At 39.9% G+C, this 24,124-nt stretch overlaps 1 protein-coding gene across 2 annotated transcripts in view; it reads left to right on the top strand.

Moving 5' to 3' along the window:
• Positions 1–4,226: 4,226 nt before the first annotated feature.
• The window catches only part of HS3ST5 (heparan sulfate-glucosamine 3-sulfotransferase 5), a 290,237-nt gene continuing 270,339 nt past the window's right edge, over positions 4,227–24,124 (top strand). Inside the window, exon 1 of one of the 2 annotated variants that reach the window (XM_033234351.1) lies at positions 4,227–5,068. The gene's annotated coding sequence lies outside the window, so the exon portion shown is untranslated. The remainder of the gene's footprint in view (positions 5,069–24,124) is intronic. The other variant, XM_033234348.1, reaches the window with a different exon arrangement.

The raw sequence follows: 24,124 nt of genomic DNA, 5'->3' as shown, positions 1-24,124 counted from the left end.
CACTAATTAAAACATGTAAATTTTCATTTTAAATAGTTAAAATAAATAATACGAAAATATTATTTGACTATTTAGAAAAAGAACTCACGTGATTAGATTGAGCCCACGCAGATAATCCAGGATAATCCCCCTATTTTAAGATCTTTAACCTTAATTACTACTGCAAAATCCCTTTTGCCAAGTAATGTAACACATGTACAGGTTCCAGAGACTAGGGTGCAAACATCTTTGGGAAGTCATTCTTTCTACCACAGTATGAAAAAAAAGCAAAGTATTTCATTAATGATAACTATATTGATTACATGTCGAAATAATATTTTTGATATATTAGATTGAATGAAATATATCATTAAAATTAATTTTATCTATTTATTAGTTTTTGAATAAGTTCTTAGAATATTTAAGATTATATATGTGGCTCACATTTGTGTCTTACATTGTATTTCTATTGGCCAGCAATTGTCTAACCTAGAGAGAGGTTAAATCTTCCTTACCGCCCTCAGAGTTTTTGATATTCGGTCTATGGACCCACTTCTTCCATGAGAAATGCTTCCCTTACAATCAGTCGTGGCCTTACACTTTCAGGTCTCTCTTGACTAAACACAGCATTGCACGATACAAAACCCACAATTTTCATACAAGAGATACCCATATATCGTGATGGAGCATGGAGATGTGGGTACAGGGGCTCATTTCCTTATAATAAAATGAACCTTGTTCAACGTGATAGCCTTAGTGATTACTGACCTCACTCAATGAGAGCAGAGACATCTATTATCTTCTGGTTTCCAATGGTGGCACATAGAAAGACCCTTTTCTTTTATTTTTAAAACGTTTTTGAGATAGCGTCCTGTTCTGTTGCCCAGGCTGGAGTGTGGTACAATCATAGCACACTGCAGCCTTGACCTCCTGGGCTCAAGCAATCCTCCCGCCTCACCCTCCTGAGTAGCTGGGACTACAGGCATATGACACCAAGCCCATATATATTTTTTAATTTTTTGTAGAGAAGGGGTCCCTCTATGCTGCCCAGGCTGGCCTCAAACTCCTGGACTCAAGCAGTCCTTCTGCCTCAGCCTCCGAAAGTGCTGGGATTACAAGTGTGAGCCACTGTGCCTGGACTGAAGGGCCCTTTCAACGAATGTATTTACTAAACCAATTGAAAGTCAGCAATTGACTGGTTGAAAGAGAAAAAGATAGATTTTGGAAAGTAAGTCAGCTACCCTCAATTTCTTCATAAAGACAAACATTTCTATATTTTACTGAGAGGGCAGCCTCCATTTGAAGCTGTAAAGTAAATAATTTTTTTTATATTTTGGAGACAGAGCCTTGCTCTGTTGCTCAGGCTGCAGTGCAGTGGTGCAACCATGGATGACTGTAACCTCAAACTCCTGGGCTCAAGGGATCCTCCTGGCTCAGCCTCCAGAGTAGGTGGGACTACAGGCATACACTACCCTGCCCGGCTAATTTTTTTTTTTTCTAACTTTTTGTGGAGAAGGGGTCTCGTTATATTGCCCAGGCTGATCTCAAACTCCTGGCCTCAAGTGATCCTCCCACTTTCTCCTCTCAAAGTGCTGGGATTGTAGACATAAGCTAGCATGACTGGCCTAAATAATATTTAATGGTTGCATCTTTATGAGACAAGAGAGTATGCTGATGTTCAGGAAAAAAATATATTCTTTACCAAATGAACACTCTAATTAACCAAATGTTTTCATTGCTGTGTACTTTATTTGGCATAGATGACTAAGCCAAACCAATAAATCTGTGACTGTTTTCAAAACTGTAACTCAAATAGATTTTTTTGGGTGTACCATTTTGTCTGGTGTTTAGTTTTATTTGTTTAATTAACCACAATACCAAAATGTTTCTTAAAATGTTAGACCACACCCATTCACCTCTGCACTTCACCTAGCAGAAAATCCAGGTCATCTGTAGAAGTTGAAAAGCAACACAAAAAATCTCATGCACCTTCATCTAGTCCTCGAACCCTGGGCAAGGTAAAAGCTCTTTCCAGAGCATTGCATCCCAATTTTTGGAACCGTACCCGCTCCCAACCCCAGGTGTGACCCTGGAGCAGGTAGGCAAAATTACTGTGACAATCTCACAACCCATCAGCTACAGAGCAAAGCATCCTCTGAGGAGAAGTTAGGATTGCTGAGAAAGCACAGGCTGCTGAGCGTTCCTCTCCTGCCAGACATAAACCTGATGCAAGACAGAATTATGAGAAACCAGATTCAGCTCACCCATCCTCCTTCTCAGTCATCTTCCAGGTACAAAAGAGAGACTGAATACCAATAAAAAGATAATATAAATAAACCTTTTAAATAAAGTGTACTAATTGAAAGGACTAATATAGATGGATTGATGCATTCTTCAGAATCTATTGTCATGCCTTTGTGGACTTTATTGCATATCAGCATTTTTCGCCTCAAGAAAAAACAGAACAGCAACATTTGTTCAGGAAAAAAACAAATCGTGTTTCTTCCTTTCTTATTACTTTTATTGTCTGAGGTTTCTTTTAGACTATAATGTGGCATTGTGATTTTGAGATGGGGAAAAAAAAATCTCTTGTCTTTCAAACATAGGAATGTGATTGTATGCTATTGTTGCCAACAATGAGCTAAAGAGGTTAATGGATCACATATCTGGCAAACAGCCATCTTTCCTCCTGCTCAATATATCACACAGTATACATTTTGTTGTTGCTGCTGAGCATATGATTTTGTCTGAGTAGTTGGTAAATAAGTTTAGACTTAACTGGTCCCTTTTTAAACTCAGCAGCTTTGTCATTCAGGCTATATCCTGAGATTTAAAAAGTGCAGTTTGGGTTCCTAGCTCATGACCTTTTGAGGTGATGGTAAGCGTGGTGGGAGGAAGGAGGTGGGGCGGGCTGTTGAATGCAAATCTAGAAATATTGTGCCTTGTAAATTGCATCCGACCTTTCATTTTCAGATTGCCTAAATTAACAGAGTGAAATTACCATAATAAAAAGGAATGGGTACTGGAAAAAGTACAGCAATTCTTTCTAGTGTTGCTGCCCAGATTCCTTCCAAAGACCTCTAATTAAATGGACTAACTCTCTCCACTGACCTCAGGTTGACACAAATTTGCATTCTGCAATTGTCATTTGAAAACAGACAAGCCATCATAAGCAACAATGCTGTGATTTCTTGCCTAAAGGACTTTCCTGTGTACTGTATTTGTACTATGGAATGTAAGCAAGAGACTTAATGCCTCTACAGAGAAAAGGGGAGGAAAGATTTTCATTTTTAGGGAACCCCAGAGGGAAAAAGTTTATCAATGAGAAATACAGTGTTCCGGGTAATTTTGGTTGGGTAGGGATATATGTTGAGGGAGGGGACTAGAGTTGAGAGAGAGAAAGCAACACATCAGTCTCCTGGGAGCAATAGGATACTTTCAATACGGTAAAGAGCACAGTAAGTTGCAGGCAGAATCAGCTCCTGGCCTGTTGTTTTGCTGGGGGCAAAGGGTTGGGGGAACACAGACTAAATTGGGAAGGCTAGTTTGCCTCTCGGTTTCTGGACTTGGGACCTGAAAGAAGGCTGAGTACTGAGCTCCGCTTCCCAGCTAGGCGGTGATCGCCCCCTGTGACTCCGGATGCACACAGCAGCCCCAAGCAAGCCGCAGCCGCCGCCCGACCCCTCACTGCCTCCGGCTTTCCCACCTGGCACTCTGGAGCCACACACACCAGCTTCCTGGACATCTGTGTGCCCCAAGCTCTGGGTTTAGCCCCCCATCCCCCACCCCAGAGAGACCAGTCTCAGCGCCTCAGCAATTGGGTCCCTCCAACCTCTGTGTCCCCGAGTTCTGCCACCCTGGTCACTTCCGCAGGTTCCCCAAGCTGCGACCTCAGTCCAACTGGGAGCCCCGCGCGCCCACCCGGCCGCCCCACTGCGCTGTTCGCCCGCGGTTCCAGCTCCTGGGTGGGACGTGCAGTGGCTCAGCAGCAAGACCTCCGCCTGCGGGTAAATCCTCCTCCTCCCCTTTCTCCGCCTAAGGCCCTGCCCTCCCCCTGCAGTAAGCCGCTCCGGTGCGTGCGCCCATCTCTCCGCCAAAGACACCTGCGCTTCCTTCCCTACCCTCCTCCTCCTCCCATTCGCTGCGGTTTCTCCGCTGCCTTCGGGAGCTCGGGAGCGGCAGCTGGAGGAGGAGCAGGGGGAGGAGGGGAAGGCGAGGAGGAGTAGGGGCGGGGTGGGTGGGGAGAGAGCCGGGAGGGTGTGGACTGGCAGCCACTCTGCAGCTGGTCGCCGGGGACCCGGTCCCTCCTGCGCGCCCAAGTGATGGAGGGGAAGAGATTCGCTTAGACACACACACGCGCACACAGCTGGGCACGTCTCCGGGAGGCAGCTGCCGGCTCGGGCGCGCTGGGGACCGGGCGGCGGCCGTGACAGCGCCAGCCGCGGGGAGCGGGGCGCCCTCACAGCTTGGCACCGGAGGCTCGAGGACTCAGGAAGGGAAGATCCCAGCTACACTGTCTGTTGCTCTTTTGGGCGGATTGGGAGGGAGCGGGCTGCCCGAGGAGCTGTCACCGAGGACGCCCGAAGTCTCGCCTTCTACGCTCAGGGTCCGGGGCTGCGCCGGTGCCCTCGTGGGGCAAGGAGGATGCGCACCTCTTCCCGCGGAGCGGCTGCGGTCTCCCGCACTGCGCGGACTCCGGCTCCTGCGGCCGCCAGTGCCGTGCCCGCGCCACGGGAGCGCGCCCTGCCGCACCTGGTTCCAGCCTCTCGCGGAAGTGCAGGAAACGCGCCCTAAACTCCACTACTTCTCGCCCGCCTGCCCCCCCCCGCCCGGCTCCCCGCCCCGGACCTAGCACCCGCCGCCGCCGCCTGCGTGCGGGGCCCGCCCGCCTCTTACACGCGCCACGCACAGCCCTGTTCGTTTGCTCTCATTCACGCCGATTCGCTCTCTGCCGCGCCTAGCCTGGGCATCCGAAACTACTGGACCAACTGCCGCCTGGACCGCACGAGCGACCCGGTGCCCCCACGCGACCCGCCGCCGCCCCCGCGCCCTGGGGCTCCTGCCTGTGCCGCCACCGCCGGGGACCATGGTGAGCAAGGCGCGCTGCCCACCTCGCGCGGGGGAGGGGCTTTGAGACCTCTAGATTTGGGGGGAAACGAGAAGGGCAAATTGCCAAAGGGAGGCATCCGGGTGATGCCGGCAAAAAAGCACTTTGTGGGGTGCGGTTCTCCTGGGCGCTGCCTGGGGAAGACTTTTGAGAGGTTTGCTTAGGACCAGAGGTTAAACTAGTGCGAGATGAGAACAGGCGGGGGCAATTCCTGGGGTAAAATTAGACAGAAGGTGTCAGTCAGCCCGCCTGTTTGTTTCTCTCTCAGTCTCTCCCAGAGCGCTGGGTAGCGCTCTCTTTGAGGGAGAAAGGGAACACGCTTTTACTGCGCTCGCCAGAGTTTGGGGGTTCGTGTTCGGTCACTTCTGGGGGTGGCTGTGGAGCTGTTTGGAGCTCGAGGGCAGCTTTGGGACAGTGGGGGCCTGCGAGGCCTGAGCAGAGGACAGACAGAGGGCAGTCAAAGAGCAGGCAAAGGCTAAGTTAACATGTGGGTGGGGTGTTTTCTCTTCCCAGCTGGCCGCTCCCACACCCCTCACAGCCCCACTATATGCATCTCTTCCCACCCAACACACACACACACACGGGATGGATGCAGTCGAGGGGTGGTCATACTGTTACTACTAACAAGTCTGAGAGGTCGCTGTCGCTGCTCACTGGAGCGCTGAGAATCCTGCTCCTGTTACTTGGGTGACCACCTTGGTTTAGGGCAACCTGCAAGGAGCGTCCAGCTTAAGGCAGATGTCTTTACCAGGAGGTTCCAAGTGCACAGCAAACAAACCTCTCCCACAGCTCCGGAGTCAGTTCACCTTGGTGGGTTTCCTCTGCCCTCCCGCTTCCCTACTTCAGTGCTTCAGGGCACCCACCCAAAGGAGCTGATGCTCAGATCCGTGGTCTACCCTGTCTTCACCCGGTGGGTCTCTCTCTCTCTCTCTCTCTCTGTTCCTCCCTCCCTCCCTCCCTCCCCTCTTTCCCCCTCTCCTCTCTGTCTCCGAATACCAGTTTCTTCTTAGAAAACATTGGGGAAAGATTTAATATTTGCAAAGTGCTTTATGTCATATTACTTCGTGGATACATTTAATTGCACCGTAACTCTTCTCTGATTTATGTAAACTTGGCCTGATAAATAGCATGCAGGGTCGGTTTGAGTGGGAGCGAAAGTGGGTGGGTGGGTGGGCCTCCTTTCTGTGCTAGCGCTCCTTTCTAAACTGATTTGCTATAAGTCATAAACAGCTGGTGCTTCTCAAAGGTTTTACTTAGTAGTTTCTACATATTTCAGAGCTTTAGACAAATTACACATATAATTTATTTCCAATATATTAAGCTTCTTTTCAAAGAAAAAGTTGAAGATAATAAAAGGGGCTTACAAATTTGAATATCAAAAATGATTATTTTTTAAAAAAAGGTTTTATTGCTGTCAACTCTGTTGAAACAGATTTTTGTTGTTGTCATCGTTACCTTGGGGTTTCCTCCTAGTGAAGTTTTTAAAGAAATGGAAACAATACTACTTACCTTCCTCTCTCTGTTTGGTCATTGCTCAAAGTAACTGAATGAGCATCAGGGCAGGCTTCTTAACTTCAGGAATATGAAGTTATTCACCAGTGAACTGATGGAGGTACAAGAAGATATTACAAGACACATAGCAATAGGAAGGAAACTGTTGCTTAAATGTAACCACCTCCAGTGTTTTAACAGTGAAAAAGAAAACTGCTTTGACCTCTCCCAAGCTACTCTGGCCTTTTAGAAACACTCTTTTCTCAATGAATAAAACATATAGAAACTATAGAAACAACGTTACTTGAGAAAAATATTTTCAAATAGGTACATAAGCAGATTACATGGGAAATTATGAGCACACTATTCAATGGAGTATTACAGCAAGTACTGGGATCCTGGTTTCTAGGTTAAGCCAGAGCTCATGCTTAAATGTTAATATTTGAAGGTGCTCCCTTTGCCATCTTCGTGAGGAGGTGTTGCCCAGTGTTTTCATTATGCTTTGATCATTGTCCTCACCATTTTTGCCGGCATACACAGATGTTTTTGAATGAATAACCTTCTTACTCACTGAATTTTCACTCATTCAAAAAGTATTTATTGAGCGCATGAACACACACAATATGCAAAGCTGAGCTGGGGAGTTATTTTAAACAAAAAGAGAGGATTTCTGGTAGAAGCAGGATGCTTACTCCTACACAGTGTAAATAGAACTGTAGAGCAGTGGCTTACTTAGGGAAGCAGCATCTTGCCCAGAGTAGGTGGTCAACAAAGAGCTGTTGACTCAGAAATCACATAAGATATTAACTAGCCAACTTTGTTTCCATCCTAAATTCTACAATTATCCTTAACCCACCATGTCATTAAGATGTGACTCAACTTCAGAGAATTGATGTTGACTCTAATCTCCTTGTTCTTTGTCTGAATACTTTAGAGTAATATAACTATCTGTGCACTGTATGATTTCTAGCTCTGGCTTTCTGTGTGTGATTTCTATGGAGTAATGCCAGCTCTGAATTTGTCATTAGTATTCATTTATGAGTAAATGCAAATGTTCTTGTTGCACTGAAAAAGTGAATTCGCATTCATAGAACTCAAGAAATATTTTGCTCCTAAAACTTACCATCTCTTTATTTTTATAATCTCAGAAACAGTAACATTTTTTTAAAAAGCAATTATATATAAATGAACAACTTAACAAAAGTAGTTATTTAGGATTTTTTAGAAAAGGGGAAATGTCTTATGGAAATTTTAGTTGAAGTGAATTTTCTTTGATGCTCTTGACATGTCTAGCAGGATGGTCTATTTATTGTAGGCACCCTCATTCATGAATAAAATTATTCTCAAGGTAACTTCCTAGTAAAAGAGGCTAGTGGAGGAGAGAATGCTTACTATAAATGATTCCAATTTGGGAATAGAGTACGAACAGTAACACTAGAGTTGTGTCATTGAAATTATGTGAATATTTCTATATTTCATTGGTTTTTATATGGATGAATTTTTTGAATTTCTCAATACTTTATCCCAATATTTTCATATTCTGAGATTATTGCAATTAAGTGAAGAATTATTATTTGGCAATGGAATAGTAGTTTAGTTTAAGTATAGTTGAAGAGCTTGAAAGAGAGAACAAGTCAAATTAAGGAAATTGTTTAAACCATAGATTTAAAATCCTTTAAGTCCTTTCCATTTTTCGGTGAGGGGAGCTCAAAACAGAAATACCTAGTTAAACTTTTCATTACAAATTAAACTGGTACCATTTAGAAAAATCCTGTAGTTTAGGTTTTCTGTGAATTCAATATTGTTTCAAGTTAGCAAAAATGTAACCTTTTGTATATATTTTCTGGTATCTAATTTAATTATTAACAATTTTTGCTTCCTCTGGAATCAATGTTTGTTTCTGAGTTGTAATGTTATCTTAACCTTTAAGCAGAAGTGCAATTAAAGCAAGATATTAATAACTTCATTTAGAAATCACCAATCTTCAGTAAAAAACATTTCAGAGTAGCTAACCCTTATCAAAAGTAGAGTAAAAGATTATATCTGAAAATTCATGTAATGTGCATAGGATAAATGAACCTCTCTAAATCTCATATGGAAGTTCCATTAGAGTGTCTTACTATTAATTAACATTGGTACAATAGACTATTTTTCTTCTTGAAGTTTTATGAGGGAAAGCTGTGTCCATATTAAGAAATAATTGAAGAGTTTCTTTGACTTTAGACCACTTTACCTACTTGACTCTGCATGGGGGAGGTAAATTTTATGTGTGTATACACAAATGTGTATGTATACATATATACATATGTGTATATATACACACATATACATATACACATATGTATACATATATACATATGTGTATATACACACATATACATATACACATATGTATACATATATAGTATATAGTTATGTTTCTGTTAATGTAGATATCTGTTTTTTAATAACCTTGTACAATAGGAATAGAATCCCTTTGTGCCATATGTGGTTTGTGAAGTCAGCATCACTTTGAGAATGATACTCATAAATGCTCTATTAGTTTGATATTGAAAATATGGGGTATCATACATTCTTTGAACAATTTATTTAAGAAACACTTGTAATACATTTTAGCATGTGCCTGACAATGTCCAAAGAGCTCTACTCATATTAACTCATTTAATTCTGGTAGCTCTCCTGTCATTTCCCATTTTACAGAGGGAAAATAAGGAGGTACAGCTACTATTATTATTTTATTTTTCTTTGATGTTATCATTTTTACTGCCATTTAGGAGATGAGGAAGGTGAGGGTTTATAAACCTAAATAAATGACTCAAGCTCCGCAGCTACTGTATGGCAGAACTGGCATTTGAGTCCGGGCAGTCTACTCTGCTCTTGAATAGATTTTTTTTTAAGTTTACTTAAATAGAGGACCTAGTGGGGAACAAGTTAGGTTGTAAAGCAAATAGATTCTAGCAACTGAGATTTATGATAATTTTCAACTTCTAGTGAATTCTTCTGAAATTCATAAGGAAGGCGAATGTAATGGAGCCGTGACATAACCTGAACCACAGCAGTCCTTGAGCATAGTGCTCTAACTTAATGTAGTTTTTAATGGACTCAATAATTTTCAAAGGTTCAGCTACTTTTAAATTAGGTAACTTTAAGAACTGATGCCATATTTAAGTAGTTTTAATAGCTCAGAGAATCTGATACTGAATGTTTTATGCTTCCCATGATATCCTTATAATGTGAACCTCTTGCACAGAGGTCAATGTTGTGTTACTACAGTGTATGGTACTTGCCAAAGGAATCTTGAGTTTTATAGGTGTGAAGTGAGAAGACTTATTCTACTCAGACTCGGGTACACACAGTTGGCATCCCATTAATATTTACTGCATATACTGAAGCAGGGTATTCCACATGTTGCTACTCCAGAGGTTAAAAAAAAGCTTCAAGTGTCTTTATAATTGCACAGTTTTAAGATGTGATTTAATACTGAATAGACATTTTATTTTGTCATGATGATCTCAGGACATTACTATCTGTGAAGTCTTGTGGAATAATAACTTTTATGAGATGGAATGGCCTGAGATAGAAAGGAGAAGGATGGTGTAAGAAGTGTGAAATAATAACCAGTTTAAATGTTTAAGTTTAGAAGTAGACAAAAGGAAGAATGCCTGTAATTGTACTTTTTATTTTAAAAAGGCATACAAGGCATAATTAACATGAAGTAACAGAATCTTTAAACTGCTAATGAGGTACCACAACTGTTCTATCATAAATATTAACAATCTTACTATTTGAGTATAGTTTGGGGAACTATTCAAGAACATATTAAAATGTCACTGTAATGCTCTCTGCCATAGCTAACTAACTCAAGTCAATGAAAAAAATCACAATAATTCTGAACATGCCTCAACATAAATAAAGTATTTATTGGAGTGTAAGTACTGTAGTCAGACAGAGTTGGCTGAATTAAAATCCCTGCTTTACTGCTTATTAGCTACGCTGTCTTGGGCAAATTATTTCTCTCTTCTAATTCTTAGTAATTTAATTAATTATTATTGTTATTATTTTTTTTTTTGAGTTGGACTCATGCTGTGTTACCCATGCTGGAGCGCAGAGGCACAATCTTGGCTCGGTGCAACCTCCGCCTCTTGGGTTCAAGTGATTTCGTGCCTCAGCCTCCTGAGCAGCTGGGACTACAGGCATGTGCCACCATGCCCAGCTAATTTTTGTATTTTTAGTAGAGACAGGTTTTCGCCATGTCAGCCAGACTGGTCTGAACTCCTGGCCTGAAGTGATCCGCTCTCCTCAGCCTCCCAGAATGCTGGGATTACAGGCATGAGCCACTGCACCTGGCCAAATTCTTAGTAATTTTTTCTGTTATATGGTAATGGAAATACCACTTCATTGATATCCATATGATAGCCTATAACCTATGTAAAATACCTAGCATTGAGTGTCATACATAGTAAAAGTTCAGGAAGTAGTAATTGATACTACCGTCATCACCACCATCTTTAACATCAACATACCATCATCACAGATGGTTAAACATAACGGGCACAACATGCTCATTATGTATATTTGAATACATTGTTCTCCATTATAAAGCATGGGTTCTCTTACTCTTGAGGGAAGTGTATGAAGAAAGAACTATGTGTTTTAAGACTTAAGCTTGATTAAAGTGATACCAGATTTAAAGGCTTATGCTGAACACAGAAATTAAGAGGAGGCTTTTGGGGCCAGGTGCAGTGGCTCACGCCTGTAATCCCAGCACTTTGGGAGGCCGAGGCAGGCAGATCACGAGGTCAAGAGATCGAGACCATTCTGGCCAACATGGTGAAACGCTGTCTCTACTAAAAATACAAAAATTAGCTGGGTGTGGCAGTGCACACCTGTAGTCCCAGCTACTCTGGAGGCTGAGGTAGGAGAATCACTTGAACTCGGGAAGCGGAGGTTGCAGTGAGCTGAGATTGGACCACTGCACTCCAGCCTGGCGACAGAGTGAGACTCCGTCTAATAAAATAAAAAAAAAAAAAAAAAAAAAAGAGGAGGCTTTTGGGACAGCAAATTCACTGTTCTTTCTTACAAGGCCTCACTTTATAAGTTCACATGATTCTTTGGAATGTGTATCCTCTTATTCAGATGTAGTAAATGGAAAAGAATGAAAGTTTTTGCTAAAGGAATTGAAGTATTTATATTTGTCTTTATATCTGATATGAGTTGAAAACTTTAGGTCACACAGAAATTTCTTCCTGACATTTTTATATTTCATACCTTATAGAACTCATTGTATAAAGGGAAAAGCGATTTCCTAACTCTGGTCACTAAATGTGAATAACTTGACTTAAAAGGTTAAGTTTAATTTTTTTCTTAGATTTTTTTTTTTTTGGCACTCATTTAATTCTGGTAGTTGATATTTACTATGTACCAAGCAGTGTAGGTCTTTATACATTTTGCCATTACAAAACATTCATTGGGACATATGCCGTTAGTATTTCCATTTCACAGATGAGGAAATTGAGGCCCAGGAAGGACCCAGAGCTAAAGGAGTGGAGCCATGATCCTCACCCACACCATCTGTCTCTAAAGTCCACATTTAACCTGCACACTAACGGCCTTCTTAGTTGCAGTTAGCCCCCCAGTATTTTCTGTGGATTTCTGGGCCTTAAAACCCATGCCTCCCTACTTTTCTGTATCTTCCTTGCAACAAACAAAAGAGTAATTTAATTTCAATAAGGCTCAATTTCTTGACTTTGTCATATCGTACTTTTCATATGTATATGCAATGGCCACTAGAACAAAGAATTACATAACATTAATTTTTAGCAAACAATTGAATTGATCTTAAAATAGCCTTAAGTAAGTCTGCCAAAATCCTTGTAAATACAGTCATGTGTCACTTGACAATGGAGATACATTCCGGGATATGCATTGTTAGGCGATTTTGTCCTTGTGTAAACATCACAAAATGTACTTATACAAACCTGGATGGTGTAGCCTAGTATACACTTAGGGTATATGATATAGCCTGTCATCTCTAGGCTTCAAACCAGTATAGCATGTGACTGTACTGAATACTGTAAGCAGTCATAATACAATGGTAAGGATTTGTGTATCTAAACATAGAAAATGTACAGTAAAAACATAATAGTGTAATCTAATGAGACCACTGTTGTTTATGCGGTCTGTCATTGGCCGAAACGATGTTATGCAGTACGTGACTGCAGTCGCACTCACACTCTGTATGCAGTAGTGAGAACTGACATTCTATGCAAATGGAATGTACTCATCTGGTGAGCTAGCTGTGTGTGACCTCAAGTTCCTATCTGGCTCAGTCTTTCTGAGCTGAATGCAACAATATAGGATGAGAGGGAACTGGAAAAGAGCCTTCTTCCCAGGGACGCAGCGTGGAGAAGTGGAAAAGCTTACCCAGGGAACTCCAGGGTTCCTGCAGATCTGAAAGGTCCCCTCACACCCCTGAAAACATCCAGAAAAGGCTCAAGGACTGTTGTCTTGCTCACCTGACTGGAGTGCTTCTCAAGGACAGGGATTGTATTCTTTTCATTCCTATTTCCGTGGTACTTGGCCCCCGGTTGAATGGGGCAGACACAGAGCTCCTTGGTGTGGGTACTCAGAACTTCAGAAGCAGAGATGAGGCACCCAGACAGCAGGACCTGGGGAAATTGGGCAGAAGCAGAGCACAAGATACAAGGGTGTGTGAGGGACTGATGGGCTTGCAGATGCATGGGTAGCTGAAAGATACTTCTTTCCATTTTATTTTTGCTTAACTATGGTTCTATTCCTCCGTTTCCAAATCTACACTAGGTGTGTGATACCAACTTGGCTCTGATATCTGACTCTTCAAAGTGAAGAACATTATTCCCATTGTCCTGATAGATGTGCCTAGCACATCATAAAATCTTTAAAAATATTAGCCATAATACGTGAACCGTGGAAGTGGAGCTTGCAGTGAGCAGAGATCGTGCCACTGCACTCCAGCCTGGGTGACAGAGCAAGACTCTGTCTCAAAAAAAAAAAAAAAAAATATATATATATATATATATATATATGCCATAATATTATTTTCAGATTTTTCTATGAATATATTTTTTTTCTTGATCGGTTGTTTATCTTATCTTCATATCCTGTCTACTCTGAAATGGATTCCCAGTGAGTTAATGGTTACTTATAGCAGCATTTACTTTGGGAGTTTCTGAATTCCACAAATATTAGCATTCTTTAAATAACGGCTTCCAACTCTATACTACCAACAAAAAGATCAAGTGCTTGAAAATTTTTATACACCATTACTTTCTTAAGGTTACCTCTTCTCAAATACTTTATGTTATTTTGCTCTTCTGTGTTGGCAGTATCATCTGCCCAGACATCCAAGAAAAGTGAGAAACTAAGAATAGTTTGTCACAAAGATCATAGTAGGAACATAGGTACCTCAAGATCATCCCCACCCACTTGTCGTCTGTCACCAAGATGTGACAATCCTGCTTCATGAACACTACCTATCTCACCAGTCCTAATGCTATTCCTTAAGTTCAGGCTGTTGGAACTTCTCATCTGAATCATAGTAGGCTCCTAATAAGCCTTGGATCTCCATCCTCTTCAATGCTTGAATTTTTTCTGACTACAAACCTGATCGTACCTTCAGGGTAAGTTCAAACTAGCTCAACCTACAAAGCCCTTCCTATTCCAGTGGACCAGCCTAGGACTCAACTTCTATCACTCCTCTGCAAGGTCCTTACAATTGGGTGACTCCAGGGAAGGAATGGACCATGCTCCTTCATACTTCATTCCTTTCTACATGCTGGTCCCTCTCCCTAAGGGTTCTCTGCTTGTCTAACCTCTTATCTTCCACATTACCTCTCTTTGCTCTCTTGCCCCTTTTCTCTGTACCTCACCCACCTCCACCCAAGCCAGGATGGGCTATCTTTCTGCTCCTCTGTTTGGTAGTACAGATCATACTCTACTGAGTTAATGTTATTCCCCTGTCACACACACACACAAACACACACTCTCTCCCCACCCCCAACAGTACCTACATCTCCAGTGCCTAGCATAGTGTCTGGGTTATATAGGAAGCACTAAATACATTTTGATAGGAGAAATAATCATCTTATCTCTCCCCGTGTCTGACTTTTTTATGCCTTTCTTACTCGCTGACTGACTTATTTCAGTATACATTGAACAGGTACTGTGTGTCAGGCAGTGTGCTGGATCTGAGAATATGATGACTTTATTAGTCATTATATTACAAGTTCTCAAAAAACTTGTGAACCCAAGGGCAACTCAACTTTCAACGAAACAAACAAACAAACAGTATCGAGTGTGCTAGGTGATGGAGAAGACACACAGTGGGAGTACAATGTAGCAAAGCGGGGACCATATGCCTGGTGGAGCAGGGAAAACTCCACCCCTCCATCATGTCATGCCCTAACCCCCTACATACCTATTTTTCCTCATCTCTAGTGTTCTAAGTGCCTAGAAGTAAGCATCCATCTATCAGTATGATTATAATAATTTTTAAGAGACGATTTAGGGCTCCATTTCTCTAATAATAGTCTATAGATAATTAGACTATTTTTATTTTTATTTTCTACTTGCAGACCAAGAAGTCTTCAAAAGGTTCCATAACAGTCCATAAGATCATTTTTGAGGTTTTCTTTTATTTAAATTCTTTTACATATATCTAATAATCATATTATTTAAGTTCATTTTTCTCTATAAAGCAAGGGACTTATATTTAACCAATTATTAGTATCCACTTAATGAGATATAAAAATCTGAGTTCTCTTTTAAGAATGGATATAAGTATGAAATTAAATTCTTTTACCATGACCAAAATGGAAAACTTAATAAGATCAAAAGATTAGCTAACAATGTATGGTAATCGCACTACAGATCTCTCTAGGACTAAATAAATAGCAGTGACCTGCTGATTAATACATTTAATGCCAAACATTTGGAGGCAAGTCTTTTTTTAGATGTGCATGGTCATCCCTGGTAAGTAATTATATATGCAAGTAAAATACGAAATTAGTTTCAAAAAAAAAAAAACCATGTAAAATATAACATTATCTTCAAAAATATATAAAATATAATACACTATTCTCTAAAGACATTGACACATTTAATTTACTGAATAAACTAGACCATTTTAGGTGACTTCTTGTATATTATTCCTGAAATTGAAAACAAAGTAGTAATTAAATATTATATTCTTTGCTTTCCTCTAAAGTACATAAAAACATTTTAATTAATATTCCCTAATTATGTGGATGTTATATTTCCATTTCCTTAAAGTGAGAGAAAATCATGAGCAATAAAAAAGTAGAAGCAAATTAATTCTATCTGCTTTTAGTTATAAATTTACTTTGAAATTCTTAAACTATTTTGAAGATGTAACTGTATCCTGTTTTAAAAGGTACCTTAACTTCTTTCTCTGACTTTAGTAGCTTTCTGATTACCAATAATTCCATTGCCCTAAGAAAGGGCCTAGTTTTATTATCTTGCAACCATGCAGTGTTCTGTGACTTAATTCTATCACAATAACAATCAGCCATTCTTGGTCTGTAGGCAGTTCCCTAGGTACTTTTAATATTCCAAAATATTGAAACGTTGGAAAGCTGAACAAGACTTCCATGTGTTATAAGTAGCTGAACACAGGACTTACAATCCATACTGGGGGACTTTTGAAATTAAAAGGGGATATATTAATAATGATGCTGAGAAAAATGTTATGAAGTCCTAAATGTGGTTAATGCAGTGCTTGCTGCCTTCCTGGGCCCGTGGTTTACTATTTGGGAAGACCACTTCTATCAGCCTGTCTTTTCTTACCCAACACAAGGCTGGGGCAGACATTCTGGGAATGACTCATGTTGCAGTCTTTGTTTCACCCAGGACTCCCTAGATACCTACAGTAGGCTTGAGGAGAAAGACTTCATTGTTTCAGAAGAGAACCAAGTGGGGTCTTGGCTCCCCAAGTTAGAAAAAAGGGAGACTGATGTATAAAGGGAGTATAGTGTAGAAAAGGAAAATAGGGACCTCTGTGAGTGTGGAGCTGAGTGGAACCTGTGGATGCCCATGTGAGGAAATATGGTCCATGTTCTCCCCACTGTAACCATCACTAAACCAGAGGGTTAGAAGCATATCTTTGGCCCTGCTGTCTAAACACTTGCCCTGAAGCATCCCCCACTCACTTCATCTAGCTGGAGTGGCTAGCAGGAAACAGGACAGTAACTCAATATCATAATAGCTCAAAATCATTGCTCATACATTCAGCAGCTCTTCACCAAACAACTACTATACTCTAAGAACTTCATTTGCTGATACAAAAGACCGTTTGGCATATTACAGGCCATTTAGGAATGCCCTGGAGGAGGCGGTAGGACCCATAAAAGTAAAAAAACTTTCAGAATTCCCACCATTCTCCATGTTTATTTTCTTGGTTTTTCCCTTTCAATAAACCCTACTTTTTAAAGGTGTCTATTTAGTGTGTTCTTTCTTTGGAGATGCTGATCACTTGGAATTTTAAATATTTTTAAAAGAAACATCTGGAATAATCTAAATTTTCTCAGGAAAAGAAGTGAGAATTTATGTCATGGAAATGGGGACATTTATACCACTCCCACTGGACTGTGCATCTCTTACCCAAGAAGGAGTACCAGGAAGAAGAATGCAAGTGTGTGTCTTTTGCCGACTGTATTTCAAACATACATTTAAGTAGTTCTACTTTTTGTCATTATTCCCATCTGAAAACCTTTTTTCTTTCTTCCTGGGACAAAAAAAAACTCAAATTATTAATTCTATTTAAATAATGTGCTGTATTCAGAAGAGTAGCTGCCAAATTTGTTGAGACCTATAACAAGATAATTAATTATCTAGCACGCAAGGACTATTGGAGTGTTGGATATAAACCAGATGGTGGAAGAAGAAGAATGAGGCAGTCAGGATGCTCTGAGAGTGTGATAAGTTTCTCAGCCTCAGTGGGGTAAAAGCTACTTGTGCGCCAAACTTCCTTCATACTTCCTGCTGCGCTTACATTGTTTTGGTTGATCCTACCATCACCTCATCACTTTACTCCTTGAGATTCCAGCTTCCCTTTCCCACTGCCACCATATTCATTTTATATGTCAAGAGAAGTTAGAGAAGTTAGGGGAGGTGAGGGCAAAGGTCTGTTCCCCCTGGACCTAGAACTCAGTGCTAGCATCTGTGGCAGCCCCAATATCAATCCTGTGGAGCAAAGCAGACTGCAGTATCCTTGTCCTGACATTGCTTTTAGTCATGCAGATGTAGACTATTACAGAGTTTTAGGTTCATACTAGAATCAGGTAGATAAATTAATATCACATGCAAACACCATGATTTCTTTTGATTTGCAAATTTCAAAGTCTTAAACTGGAATCTAAACATTTTCCCAGAGAAAACCTGGTTGAATATCAGTGAAAAAGGTTATACAAGGAATGATTACTACTCCCCACTTCAAAGTGATTCTCCTCTATGTCTAATCAAATTTGCCAGCAATTAGAAGGTACACTCATACTGAACTAAATATTTGATGGTAGAGATTATAGTGACTTCACTGTTGGTGCTTTTCTTACAGATTTATCATCTATTACAAATTATCATCATGACACAGTCAGTACTTGGCATTACAAAGAGGGGTGGCAGTTAGATTTCAGATACTTTAAAAAAAAACTATTTAATTTCAAACTTTATCATTCATGCCCTAAAGAAATACAGAATAATTCAGATAAGACATCATCACAATAAAGGTACTCATTCATCATAAGAAGAGTGAGTTTCTGATCTGGGAAGTAAGCAGTCACCTTGCCTATCCCACCCTCTCAATATCAAGCCCATCTTTTATCATTTAAAGTAGAGTTCCCTAAAATAGATTACACTGACAAGTAGTAATTACTGACAGCTGCATTTAATTAGCAAAGCAGATTCCTGCTCATGACAATAAAGTATTATTACATGTTTAGCATTAGCACTGCCAGTGAGAGGTGACTTTGCTAACACAGAACTAGAAACCTGTTTTCTTTATTTAAAAGCACAACCAGCTTGGCTGGAATTGAGCTTATGCTACGTGGGAGTGTCTATGGTTTTACAAAAAGAAAGAAAAACAGTAGCTGTAAAGTGTTTTTCTTTTTCTTTTTCTTTTTTTAGGAAAACAGGCAGATTGTACAAGGATGAGAAGTAGTCTAGTGCCAGCCATTGGTTCCCATTCTGGGATTGTGTGTCAGTGTTTTTGTGTTTGTGAGTGTCTGTGTGTGATGGGTAGGGAGGAATGGAGGTGTTTGGGTGCCACAGATGGAAAGAAATTAATTAATCCCTGTAAATAAGTAATTTCTGAGTATATTAAAGACACTACTGCCTGCCTGCCTCCCTCCCTCCTTCCCTCCCTCCCTCCCTCCCTTCCTTCCTTCCTTCCTTCCTTCCTTCCTTCCTTCCTTCCTTCCTTTCTTCCTTTTTTTCCTTCTTCTCTTCCTTCTGTACTTAACCCTATAGACATCTCTAGTTTGTGGAATATCATAAAAAGTATATGTGATCAAATTTAGGGTTTTGTATAAGCTCTACATTTTACAATTGATTGCAATTTCCATCCATTCTTTTTTGTAGTAAGAAGGCTTGACTTCTCTGCTCCTACCTCTATTATTTCATTTCCACTGCCCTTCCTAGGTCTCTCACCTGGCAGTTCTTACTAAGTGTGAGCCTATACTGATGGGATTCCAAGCATCACATAGATGTTCAGTATCTTGAGCAATATCACCTTTCCAACATCATCAATCCATAGTGCATAGGTAGATGGTGTTAACTTTAAGGATTGTGAAGATAACTAAAACTAGCAATTCTTGACTTGAATGACATTTGCTATTTTTATTATTTAAGTATATTAAGATATGTGAACAGCCTATTGTGACATTATCACTAGAACCATTCCTATAACTTAATGTAGTTTCTCGCATTCATGGAACTCAATTCCAGAAATATTTACTGGTAGTCTAAAATCTGAAAAAAAAAAAAAAAAAGATGTTGCTTGTCTGGACCTTATGTTTGTTGGGATAGTGTAGCGTGTTTTCACAATGCTGTTTTAAGTTATCTGGATGTTGGCATTTATTTTTCAAGTTGTAAAAATAGACTCTGTATAATATAATGTCATCTTGTAATTTGCCATTATAAATGCTGTATTCATAAAAATCAACTTATGTATCCATGGCAATAAGAGGCAAGATGAATATGAATAGAGAAATCCTAAATTGATCCTCAAACTAATTTGCATCATCAAACTGTTCAGCAGATCTGCCAAACTTCTTCTTTTGTCATTTCTTCCTCCCTCCCACTCACCCTCTAGTGGACATAGCTAAAGAACAAGGAAGATGCATAGAGAAAGCCCACAGCCAGGTAAACAATGGGGAATCCACAAAGGATATGGCAACCCACTAGTTTAATACTTATCACTAGCCACAAGTACATATGACCACCGACTGTGTTCACATCCCCAGACAGGGCACTAAATAAATGAATTTAAGGTGAAGAATGTGTCATCTTTGTTTGCAAACACTAATCATTCTAACAAGGGTATTTAAAGAAAAAAAATGTCAGGAGCTTATCTGTATTCTAGGAGATTTTACGCAAAGAAAATTCCAAGAAACAGCAGTTGTGTGGATACTAAATATAAGTATCCAAATGGGCATTCAGTTAAGACCATTTAAGAGTTATTTTGAATATTAAACCACAAAGCTTCACTAACACCCTAAATTTAAAGCCCTACTGAGGCTTATAATATTCTGATGTTTAAATCCTATTAAGAATAGAGGTTTATTTTTATTTTGTGCTTTAGAATAGAAGATTCTTCACTGAAAAAGAAGTTTACAGGATTCAAGGGCATTGACAAATTTAAAGCCCTACTGAGTCTCATAATATTCTGATGTTTAAATCCTAGTAAGAATAGAGATTTATTTTTATTTTGTGCTTGAATAGAAGATTCTTCGCTGAAAACAAAAATTAAAGACTTCAAGGGCATTGACTAAAAAAAAGTATTATGATCATTGAAATTGAGTATGTTTGACAACTCAGTATGTCAACTAGAAAACTTTCCAAAATTACATCTATAAAATTGGAAACTCTACTATGCAACTGCTGTAATTACTGTGCTAGTTTATAAATTACTACTGAGGAATAAAGGCTCAAATATTCTCTTTTAAGAGTATATTTGACTCTTAATATTGTCATTCCCGTTTCAGTCATTAGACAAATACTTATTGAGGGCCTACTGGTTTGTTTGCTTTGTTTTGTTTTGTTTTGTTTTGTTTGAAACAGAATCTCACTCTGTCACCCAGGCTGGAGTGCAGTAGTATGATCTCTGCTCACCACAAACTCTACCTCCCAGGTTCAAGCAATTCTTCAGCCACCCAAGTAGCTGGGATTACAGGCATGCACCACCATGCCCAGCTAATTTTTTATATTTTTAGTAGAGACAGTGTTTTGCCATGTTTTCCAGGCTGGTCTGGAACTCCTGAGCTCAGGTGATCCACCCAGCTCACTCTCCCAAAGGATTATAGGCATGAACCACCATGCCCAGTGGGCCTAGTTTTTAAATAAAGATAAATAAAACACAGTCCTCTGGCTTCAAGGAGTCAGGTGAGAAAGTAAATTATTGCACTGCAATTTAAATAAGGGTTAGTTCCTTGTCATTTCTCCCTTCTCATCAACTAGAATGTAAACTCCACTGAAGGCAAGAATTTTTGTTCACCAATGTAGCCTAAGCATGCTAAAATATTGCCTGGCACAGAGTAAGTGCTCAACAAATACTTGTTGAATGAAATCATAGGTATATGAGGTGACATGGGAGAAGAGTAGTGGAACAGAAAAGAGGCTGTGAGGGAAAAGTGTCTGAAAATGCTTCCAGGAGGAGGTAAACCTTGACATCCATCTAGAAACTCTAAATAGAAAATAATTTGAGCAAAACTTGCCAGGATCATGTATGCCTGCATAAAACTGAGTGGGTTTGTTTTTCCCTTTTTGTTTTGTTTTGGTTGTTTTTTTGTGTTTGTCTTAAAACCTGCCTTAACAGTGAGTTGGAGAAACACTAGTTTGGCAGGGAAAAGTAATATACAAGTAATTTGAATCTTAGGATGCAAGAAAACTCCTTGAGACACCTCTCTTCATCTCTATGCATGTTTCACATGTTCAACAGTCGTATCCCAAATCTATCTGTCTCTCCAGACACCTAACAGTACTATCTGCCAAACCCAACCCACCTTAACAAAGAAACAACATTTTCATCATGTTCTGTTCTAACATGTTTTTGAAAGTTACCTATTTTTGATCAATATTGGGCTAGAATACCTTTTTCCACATTTTAGACTGGAACAGCCTTTTCCATAAAGCCTAGACTACTTTTGTGGTCTAAAGAGGTTATTATTTTAACTCTTCATCGATTGTGACTGAGTAACTAACCCCATCAAGTTGATGGGGTCTTGGTCTCAAGACCAAGTTGATGAGGCTTGGGTCTCAGCTTCAAGCCAAATTTCTTACTGAAGATGATAAACAAATCCTCTGCCCATGCTAAACCTAGCGATTCATTCATTCAGAAACTGGGAGATTAGACAGATGCAGTCAGTGTTCACTTTCTACATCAAGCCAATCCTAAGGATTTTTTAGAATCTTAGTTTAAATCTGTATTTCTCCTGATTATTGGCCCGGAACTAACTGTAGACATTTCCTACAATTATAATCATTTCCTAGTTTGACACTACTTTATTAACCAGCCACAGGACTAAAGTTTTCTTAGGCTGTAATATCCCTTAAGTCGAATGAGACACGTTATCCACAATTGGAATAACTAGAAACCTTAAGAGCAGTGATTCTACAGATGTGTAAGTGAGAGTTCAGACCTGTGAAGCCCATCCCTGGTCCATCTGAATGCACCTGAATATGTGGGTTAAATGTCTACTTTCAGAATGTCACTATACAGTGACGGTACTGATAGACTTTGTGCATCTAGACGAGTTGTCTTATAAATTGAAATAGGCTTTGGCTTGAAAAGGCAAAGAACATAAAAACAAGTCAATAACTAACAAGTGACACTTCATATGCATGAGGGAATTTGTGTGGATGGACACTTATCTGCAAGAAAACAAAGAATACATCCTAGCCTATATAATGATTAAATAATTCGGGGAGAAGGTCATTCATTTTTCAAAACTGAGAGTCAGAGTCATCAAGCTAATGTTGCATCAAAATGTTTTAGGTCCAAGGATTTTGTTCTATGGTACCATGATTGAAAGTCAAAAGCCATGTGTAAATGATGAAGAAAAGTGATGAGCTGAAACTAGAAACCTGCTCACGTAAGAAACTACTTGTCCCTCTAAGGCCAAGTTAGAGATGAGAGTTTTCAGAAAAGATATTAAAGGGAACACAGTTTTAATTCTCTCACATTATCTAAAATACAGAAGCTTTCTGATTTTTCTTACCCAGTCACTAAATTGGGTGCGAATGGCATCTGGCAGCCCTGTTGTCTAAAAGGGAACCACAGTGGGTAAGCATTTTTATATAGTGACATTGTATGTGCAAAAATGACTATAGCAATACATAGCGATTTCTCTGTTAGGTTGTATTTATCTTCACCTTCCTCCTCTTCAATCTTATACTCTCAGAATCTAAGAAAAGACGGGAAGAAGCCAGTGTCCCTAGCCATCCCTGCTGGGGTCTTCTCAAAATGTCTTTGTTAAGAGAAGGAAACAGCACGGCTCCTCAACCCCTGACTCAGTGTTCCTTTAAAACAGCCTTCCAGGCCTCTTTGGCCCTAAAGGTAAAACTATGTTTGCCTTTTCTTCTGTCTCAAATTAAGATCTTAAACCTGAAACCAGTACTCTATAGCTTTATACCCTGGATAACTCTGTATACTTTATTTTTCCATTTACTGAGTGGGAAAGTGTAAAACAATGTCCATACGTAGTAAGATTTGTACTGGTTGAACAGACATTGTATGCCACATCACATACCATATTAGACCCTAATATGCATTGTATGTTATCTTCATAATAATCCTAATAGTTAGGCTTCATATTATGCTTTCACAGATGAGGAAATTGCAGCTTAAATTAAATTATTCAAAGTTGAACAGTTAGGAAGAGGAAGAGAAAGAGATGGTACTTGAACGCCTTATCTTTCTGATTCCTGCCAAAATTCATGACCCGTGCCACCAGTCATATTGTCAACTAAGGGTTACAGTGAGAACATATTGATTTTTGAGGATACAATGTAAGCACCCTTGTACTATTGGTATGAACAGATTATTTTACCTGTGTCACCCCAACACATAAAAATCGTCCCAAAATGACTCCTCCATAACCTTTTAATAATTTTGCATGTCATTAAATAGGCACTATGCAGTTTTACATATGCTGTCTTTCTCCAATCTGAATACTAATCCTGCTTTATGTTTTCTTCCTTCATACTTTGTAGGTAAAAGAGCGCCCCCCTTCATTCTGGGGCATGGCTCCTTATCACGTTTGTTAATTGGGAATAGGC

This window comes from Trachypithecus francoisi, unplaced genomic scaffold (assembly GCF_009764315.1).
Source record: "Trachypithecus francoisi isolate TF-2019V2 unplaced genomic scaffold, Tfra_2.0 Lachesis_group15, whole genome shotgun sequence".
Taxonomy (NCBI): Eukaryota; Metazoa; Chordata; class Mammalia; order Primates; family Cercopithecidae; genus Trachypithecus; species Trachypithecus francoisi.
The sequence above is the reverse complement of the archived record's forward strand: the minus strand, read 5'-3'. Positions and strand labels throughout refer to the sequence as shown.